This window comes from Vidua chalybeata, chromosome 10 (genome assembly GCF_026979565.1).
Source record: "Vidua chalybeata isolate OUT-0048 chromosome 10, bVidCha1 merged haplotype, whole genome shotgun sequence".
NCBI classification, from domain to species: domain Eukaryota; kingdom Metazoa; phylum Chordata; class Aves; order Passeriformes; family Viduidae; genus Vidua; species Vidua chalybeata.
In genome coordinates this window covers 3,821,984-3,830,552 of record NC_071539.1, presented here as the reverse complement: position 1 = coordinate 3,830,552, position 8,569 = coordinate 3,821,984, and the positions used below count along the sequence as shown (strand labels likewise).

The window sequence follows — 8,569 nt, the reverse complement described above, 5'->3', positions numbered from 1 at the left end:
GCGCCGGCTCCCGGAGCGCCGGGAGCAGCCGTCGGGGCGAGCGCGGCGCGGCTCCCGCTCGCCGCAGCCCCCGCTGCGGGGCGGCCGCGACGGCGCTCGGGGCTGCGGGCACCGGGGCGAGCGGCGGCGGCGGCGAATAAATAGTGGCGAGCGGCGAGGGCCCGAGGCAGAGCGCACCGCCGGCCCCGGGCGGGGGATGCGTCCGGGGGGGGCTGGCGGGGGCTGCCCCCGCGGGCTGCCGGTGAGCCCCCGCGGCGGGGCCGCTCCTCCGCGACCTGGCGGTGACCCCCGGCCGCGGGGCCGCTGTCGCTTTAAGCGCGCCGGGAGCGCCGCCGCCGCCCCGGACGGGGGGGCCGAGGAGGGAAGGGGGGGGGGAAAGGCGGCCGGAGCGGCCGGGGCTGCCCCGCTTTAAAGAGACAGTGCCCGAAAGGGGAGCGGCGGGAGGGCACGGCCCGACGGGGTGGGCGGGGAGGGGGGGCGGAGAGGGCCGCGCCGGGCCGGGCCGGGCCGGGCGCTGCCCGGGGGTGCGGCGGGGAAGCAGCGCCGCGGGCAGGCTGCGGGCGTGGGGAGGGGGAGAGCCGCCCGCCCGTCCGCCCTCCCACGCGCACTCACTTTTCTCCCATCCCCGGCGGAGAAGTGAAAGAAGTTTGTTTTGTTGAGCGGTGCGCCGTGGGGTTTGTTGTTGTTGTTTTTCTTTTTCCTTTTTTTTCTTTTTTTTTTTTTTTCTTCCCCCCCCCCTCCTTCCTTTCCCTGAAGAGGCTTGTGTGGGTTTGGGGTGTTTTTTTTTCTTTTTTTTTTTTTCTCCTTCCTCCCCCTTCCCCGATAACTTTTTTCGCACACGCCGCCCCAAAGCCAGCCGATAAGACCAGGAGGGGCCGAAAGGGGACGGTGATGACGAGCCGGCAGGAGCCCGCCGAGCCCCGCCGCCGCTGAGCCCTCCGGGGCCAGCAGCCCCCGCCCGGGCCCCGCCGCCCCCCGCATATGGTGGAGCGCCCCGCGCCGCGCCCGCCGCTCCCCGGACCCCGACGGCCGCGGCCTCCGCACGCGTTTAACGCCGAGATGTTGCTTCCAGCCGCCTGAAGGATATTTGTCCCTCTCCCCCCTCCCTGCCCCCGCGGGCTCCAGGCGACACAAGGTAAGAGCGGCGAGCGCGGCGGCGGCGCTGCCACGGCCCCGCGGGACGGGGCCGCTTTGCCCCGTCGGTGCCGCCGCGCCGCCGGCCCCGGGGCAGAGCCCAGACGCCGGCGAGTGCGGGGTGAGCCCCCCTTCCCTCCTTGGGGGTTTCTCTGAAAGGGAAAATTAAACGTCCCGTTCCCAAGAGCAGCCGGAGGTGCGGGCGGCGGGGCAGCGTGCGCGCCCGTGGGGACCGAGCTCTCCTGGCGCGGCCGCGGGGCCCGGGGGTCTCCGGGCTTCGGGGGCCTCCGGGCTGGGGCTGAGGTTTTCCACCTTCTCATTTGGAGGTTCGGCGGGGCGATGCTCGGCAGCCCCGCGGGCTGCGCGCACCCACCGCACCCCCCACCCCACGGCCGGGCCCGATCGCGGCCCCGCGGGCGCGGGGGGGTGACCGGGGCAGGTCCCGCGGGGACAGCGCGTCCCGCGGGGCTCGGTCAGGGACCGCCGAGGGTCAGCGACTTCCGTGGGTTGCCGGTGTCCGGGCAGCGGCAGCGCCGGCTCCGGCCGCGGCTGCGGGCGCTCCGCGGCGGGGCACAGCCTCCCGCGCCCTTCGCTTTCGTTTGGGGCGTTTAAGGTTGTTTCCTTCATTTTGCTGTTAAAACGGGGTGGCTGCTGCCGGTGCCAAGGCGCAGAAGTTACAATTTAGCAGTCAGCTCCCTGGGAAGCTGTGGGAAGTTTGGGATAGGCCGATGGTGAAGCTTGCAAATAATGATATTCAGTCCGCTGTAATGATTAGTAATTTGTCATAATATTAGAATAGAACATCGTCTTTAGCTTGTCTACGAGCAGTCTCATTATATTTGTTTATTGTCTGCATAATTGGAACCATTTATTGGTGTGTATTGAATTCTGCCATGGTTTGCATGAGTGTTTACATTGTTTTTCATTTTTTCTCTTTATTTTGACATAAGGAGTTCTGTTATTTGCTTCGATTAAGGGGAGGGATTTAAGTGTTGCACAGGACTGTTTGGGAAGTGTAATATTAAAACAAGATAAATAACTCTGCCTACCAGATAAAGTTTGGTTCAGAGCAACAAATATAAAAATTCTAAATGAGTGCTGCAATCAACGTAGATCCTGAAACAAAATAGAAACCCTAAATGAAGCCAATGCCATCTATTTTAATAATTTTTGTTATATTCTTGTCAGATTCTTATTTAATTAAAATAATAATTTCAGACACAGTCATTGATGAATGCATAGAAAATCAGGTGCTTCTTAACATAGTGTTTCATTGCAATAATTAGACAACATTTCAATTACTTGTAAATATTTGTCAAGACATTTTTCAGAATATTTGTTGCCTTTTTGTTATTATGTATGTGTTCTGACAGTTCCTAAAAAAATCTCAGCAGGGAAGCAGATTTCTGAATAAACACGTCACTATTATTATTATTATCATTATTATTATTAATTATTGTTATTGTTGTTATTATTATTATTGTTATTGTTATATTATTATTATGCTTGTTTATTTGGAAACCTGTGATTTATCTTTTGATTAGAATACTCAGCCAGCAACAGAAAGATTTACTCTTTCATATTCTTTTTTTTAGATCTTGGATGAGTTTTGCAATGTGAAGTTCTGCATAGATGCCAGTCAACCAGATGTAGGAAACTGGCTCAAATATATCAAGTTTGCTGGATGCTACAATCAGCACAACCTTGTTGCATGTCAAATAAGTGATCAGGTACGTGGTGTTCACTTTCTGGACTTACTTTTGTAAGGAACTTTCTGGTGTCAATGGAAAAAAAATAACAGCAATTCACAGCAGCTTTTGGCCTGTTTGCTTTTATGGCAAAAGATAAGGTACAGATGGAAATGAAGAATGGAATAATTTTGATTATGGGCAGTAGAAAATACGAATTTTCAGTTTTCCATATTGTTTTTCAATTCCTATATGATTTTTTTTTTTGGTCTTATAGCTGATAAAATTCAGGACTGCTTTCTAAGGGATACAAAGGCATTATGTGCTGATTTTGAATTAGGAACATTTTCTGGCTCCTGTTGCAGTCCATTTGGATTGCTGTGGTAAATCGTGGAGTTGGTTGGATGCTGTAACATGAATTTAATGCAAAGAGGGGAGGACACAAAAGCAATAATGTTACCAGTGTACTTGCATGTGTGGGGCTTTGGGTTTGAATGCATATGTGCACATGTGCATGGATATTTTTGTGCCTTCCCATACAGTTTGCTGCAACTCGTAGTACTTATGTGCTGAATCAGGGTCTTCAGTGGTTTTCTTTTTCTTTTCATTTATTGCACTTAAATCCACTCTTTGTTGGGCTGAAACATTATTTATCCTTGTGTGTTGGAAAAAAGGCTGGGATAGGCAGAGGAAGAATGCAGTAAAGCAGTAAAGCATTTTGTTTTCAATTATGCTGATGAGTTATTAGGTGTTTCCTAAATCAGAGTTTGCTTTTGTCTGCGGATAACACAGGCCATTATGAAATATTTTAATGGGCAAAGTTAGGCTGAGGAAGCTTTGCTTCTTTAAAGTAAAATACCTAAAACAGCAAAGCAACAGCTGATCGTGAATTCTTGTTTCCAATTTAAACTTCGCTACCTGCAATGTAGGATTCGATTCATTTAATCAGTGTTTGATTTTTCATCACTTAATTAACTGCATCAGGTGAATGTTAAAGATTATCTTTAGCTGATTTAATTGCCTTGACAGTACTGAAAGAAGAATCACAACCAGACACAAAGCTTCAATTAGAAATCATTCTTTCTAATCAAATTCCTTACATATAGGAAATGAATGTGAGGGAGCCTGCTATTTCCAGCTCAGTGCTACGTATTTCACTCGTGCAAGATAGCTGATTAAAACTGGGTTAAATAACTTTCTCAGAAACTATGAGAGAAGATCTTTTTTCATTTCCAACTTTTACAGTTCAGCCCTGAGCACACGCAGCATAGAACGAGCCAGCGGACCGAGAGATAATTTCTTTTTTATACAGCAGCTGGTTTAACTAAAGAAACCATAAAGGTTATTAGTAAAAGCAAGTTACGTTTTCCAAGCTGAAATATGCATTGTGCTGAAAAACGATAAATTCTCTCCATGCAGAGCGTTTATGGAACAGTGATAGGAAAAGGAAACTATGTAGATTAATTGAAACAGTAAATTCAAGTATTTTACATTGAGCAGGAGCTGGTGTAAGTAGGAAAGATCAGAAGGGAAATCACGTGCATTGGTCAGAGCAACTCACTGTCTTTGGGTTGGTGTTGGGGATCTGCAGCTGAAAGTGCAGGCGAGGCTGAACCATCAGCATCTCCCTCCGAGTGCACACCCGCGCTTTGACATTTTTGGAAGGAAAGTTATGGCGCTTTTAACTTTCTCTTTTTTTTTAGTGTTTACATTTCTGACATTTGGTAATGGTGGCTGTACTGCTGCCAATAATTCCCTTCATTCACTGGAGACTTGTTATTTATTTTGCACAGTATTGTGCTGTTCATAATTCCATATTTTTATAGTGTTTTGCTGCTGAGATTTGCAAATTAAGATTTGGTTGTCTTTCAAGTAGCTTGCTGTGATCTGGGTGCTGTCAGCAAGAGATTGTTGTTCATTTGGCCCTCTGGAAACGCTGCACATTTCCCCACAAAATCGTCCGTGTACTCCAACGTTTTATGACCAGAGCCTAAAAAGTTAATGCTAAAAATGTGCTCTTGAATCTTAAAGCAAGAAAGTCTTTCTAACAGCTCCTCCTTCTGCTTTCTTCTGGCACAAGCTCACCAGAGGTAATATAAAATATAATGGGAAGGCAGACTGGGAAATGGACGTTACATGGCCAAACGTGTGCGTGTACAAGGAGTGACAAATGCAAGTCAGGGCTGAGCGTGCACATACAGACCGTGTGGGGCTGCCTGGGGTCACTCAGCCTCAGTAGCTCCTGGAAAAGGGGGGGAAAAAGAAAAAGAAGGGAATAAAAAGGGGAAATAAAAATAAGGTGAAGCTGAGGATGTGTGTCAGTGGTTGTGGCTAGAGCTGGAGGGCAGAGACGATGCAGCCCAGCTGGTGCAGGAGACCCCATCTCAGCTGGAGCCACAGCCAGTGCTGGGTGCAGGCATGGGGGGACACCCCAGTTCTTCCTGCCTCCCCCAGGGACACAAAGCAGCTCAGCAGCCCTGGAAGCACGGGGAGCATCCCCAGTCTCTGCTCGCTCCCGAGCCACAGACACTCGATCAGCAGGAATTGTTCACCTCTAGTTGCTTCAACTCATCTGTAAAATTCACAAGCAAACAAACATGGGGCTGTACCTGAGAAGGTAAAAGATCCTTCCAATGTTCCCAGCCTCATGCTGCCCACAAGTTTATACTACTAAATTCAAGCTTGACTGATAGGTATGGTTCCCAGACTGCTCGAGGCAGGATTGAGATGAACTCAGGGCGGTGTGTAATCTGGTCTCTCTGCTGTGTTCTACCTACTGTATTTAACAAAAAGAGGGAAAGAAAAACATTTTTTTTGTCATTTTCCCTCCTAGAGTTTTTTCAGAGACATACCACCCCACCCCCTGACTCACGGCTGAGGTTAGGTTTCATCACTTAGGATCAACTTTACAAAAGGCCTGGGCTCTTTCTTATGACTGTATAAATGAGCTTTGCTGAGATGAACAGCTCGATAATGGTGGGATGCAGTCAAAACATGCACGCTGGATGCAACTCATGTTTCATTTGATTGCAGCTGGAGTAGGGCTTAAAAGCTGCATTTTTTTAGTTTTTTTTATTCCAAATGAGGTCGATCTAGGATTTCTTTTTGCTGTCTTACTATTATCTCCTGTCATACCCAATCTAACCTGAACATATGTAATTTTAGGTGTATATCAATAATGAAATTCCACAAACAGGGCACTCAGTTTTTTTCTTTTCCCCAAAGAGACTACAGTGTGTGCAGAGCTGCGGAGAGTCTTGTCACTGTTTTTGCCCTGGAATGTGTTTTTTTCAGCTCAGAGTCAGTTTAGGATTCTAGAGCAGTTTCTGCTAACTTGGACGACTCTTCTCTGTTATCGTTAAATATCTATTAGTTCAACTTTTTAATGACTTCAGAATGATTGGCTCTATTTAGGCTTTCTGGCAGTGCTGTCAGCCCAGCAAAAGCACAATTTTAAAGATATATGTTAATGAAAGTTCAGTTGCAAATCAAGCAGTGGCATGGCAGCGTCTGTCACACATTCCAGGCTGAGATCACGGTCACCTTCAAACTACAAAATTTTTTTTTTAAACTTTTTTATTTTTAGAAAGATTGTTGGTAGGTGTTGAAGTTAAAACCCCAGAATATTGTTTCTATCTTGCTTATTGCTTGGAGAGTTCTGACAGTGATACAGACACATAGTGCTGTGAAACTGCCCTGGGGCTTCCAGGTCTCTTTCCCCTCAGCAAAGCAGCTCCTGAAGAGTCCCCTTGGTTTATCCATGGAAAATTCAGAGTGACTCAAGATCACTTTACCGAGGTTTTAGATTGCTGTGCGTGCTGAAATAGGTTTTTGGTGGGTTTTTGTGTGTGTGTTTTGTTTCCTTGCCTTATACTCAAGTACGTGCCACTGCGAAGGGAGCAAAACCAGTAGTATCACTCTCTTAACAACATGCCCGATGTCAGTAATATAAACTTACAGGAGTGAACCTACTGCTGTAGGTTCCACCAGATCTGATCCCACCTTACACGTTTTACAAACTTTTTTAATCTGCAGGCACAGCTTCATGTTTCAGGTTTTACGGCCGCGGCCCCCTGTCCGTGGCGGGCAGGGGCTCCTTGCACAGCCACCTGCAAAAGTTGTGTATTTAAGGAATAGTTTTGAGGCTTTGTTGTCAAGAGAGTGAAATTAAGGTTTTGGCTGTTGTGGGTCAGGAGGGCACGTACACACTGAGCTCATACGGGGCCCTGCTCTGCCGTGATTCTTCCTATGGGTTGTTGGTTATTAAGCAAATAAAGCTTAATCCAACTCCCACTAAAAATCTGTCTCCAGTGGAGCAGGGATGTTTTAGCTTGGGGCTGGTGGAACGAAGAGCTGCTCAGTGGTGATTTTCCACTTGCTGCAGTTAGAGCTGAGGCTGTGGATGAAATTCCTGCCTGGGCTTTATGACTGCCTGTGTTATCTGGAATTTGATGCACTGGTGGTGTTATTGCTCTCAGCATTGGACTGTCCTGATATGACCTAAAGTAAACTGTTTAAAACCAAACCTAGAAACTTCTTGTTGCCATTTCAGAAAAGTGATGAGGTTTTTTTTGATGATTTATGTTTCATAAAAGTGATGAGGGTTTTTCTGTGATGAGGGCTGTTAAATCCTACTCATCTGCTTGTTAAAGCTTAGAGAATTATGGGCAACCACAGGGCCCATAAGGACAAGACTGCACCTTGCTTGGTATTGGTGTGGTTCATTAATGGAGGTTCATGGGTGTTGGAGGACAACAGATTGGTTAGATCAGCTCAGGAGAACAGGTGGGTGACAGAAGCTGGGGTCTGGTGTCAGTGGTTAGTGACCCCAGGGAAGAGATTCTGCAGGACCAGAGCAGCTTGGATGAACCAAGGCTTTCACAGAAACTAAACTTCACTGACACTGGAGGAACACCTGAGTGATACTGGGGAGAGAGGTGGCCTGCAGCCTTCCAAGATGCCAAAAAGGATGCCCTGCAGAGAGGTATCCTGCAGTTCCCTTCTTGTTTTGGGGAGCAGGAGGCACCTTTTCCTTCACAAGGTGGAAAAATGGGGATTCCTGGGAAATCCTTCCTCTAGTCCTTCCTGCATAGAGATTTTGGGGTATTTTGGAAATGAAGAAGGAAAGAATTCACAGCCCTGGTGCTGAAGCACTGTGGTGCTCTCCTGCCCTCTCTGCAGGGGGACGGGGAGGGTCCTTTCTCCCCACTGGGCTCCCACTTGTGCCCCTGCAGCTCCTTGCATGCAGAGACTTGCTGACTTTTGCCTCTGGATTTTTGCTGAAGTTTTCTTTGGGCCCAGTACAGCTCTCAGGCAGGACTCCTCTACCTTGGCCCTTGAAAAAACTCCAGTTTGTTTCAATTTATCATTTGCCTAAGTATAGCAAAAAGAAGCTGGCTCGGGTTTCATCACACAGCTCTCCAGCTGCACAAGTTGTTCATCACAGGAGCTAAAATTGAAGCTGTACCATTTGGACCTTTTTATTTCTTGTTTTTTTTCCCTTCAAACTCTTAATTGCAGCTTGTTGTGAAGTTGTGTGTCCGTTCGTCCTTCTCATTTATCTGGCGGGTGTAATTCCTGATTTTGATGGAGCTCCTTGGACATAACGCTCATTAGTAGTTTTGGACATTTAATTTGTTTTGCTTTTCAAGCAAATTCCACTCGTGCCCCGAAGCAGTGGATGCCAGCTGGCAGCATGCACGCTGCCTCTTGGGGCACATTCCCCAGGGGAGCTGGGAGATGAGGTT

General features: G+C 48.1%; 1 protein-coding gene across 3 annotated transcripts in view; it reads left to right on the top strand.

The window, feature by feature from the left end:
- The first annotated feature begins 2,771 nt into the window (after window positions 1–2,771).
- Window positions 2,772–8,569, top strand: part of MECOM (MDS1 and EVI1 complex locus) — a 47,538-nt gene continuing 41,740 nt past the window's right edge. For all 3 annotated transcript variants that reach the window (XM_053952199.1, XM_053952198.1, XM_053952196.1), the window contains exon 1: window positions 2,772–2,864. The gene's annotated coding sequence lies outside the window, so the exon portion shown is untranslated. The remainder of the gene's footprint in view (window positions 2,865–8,569) is intronic.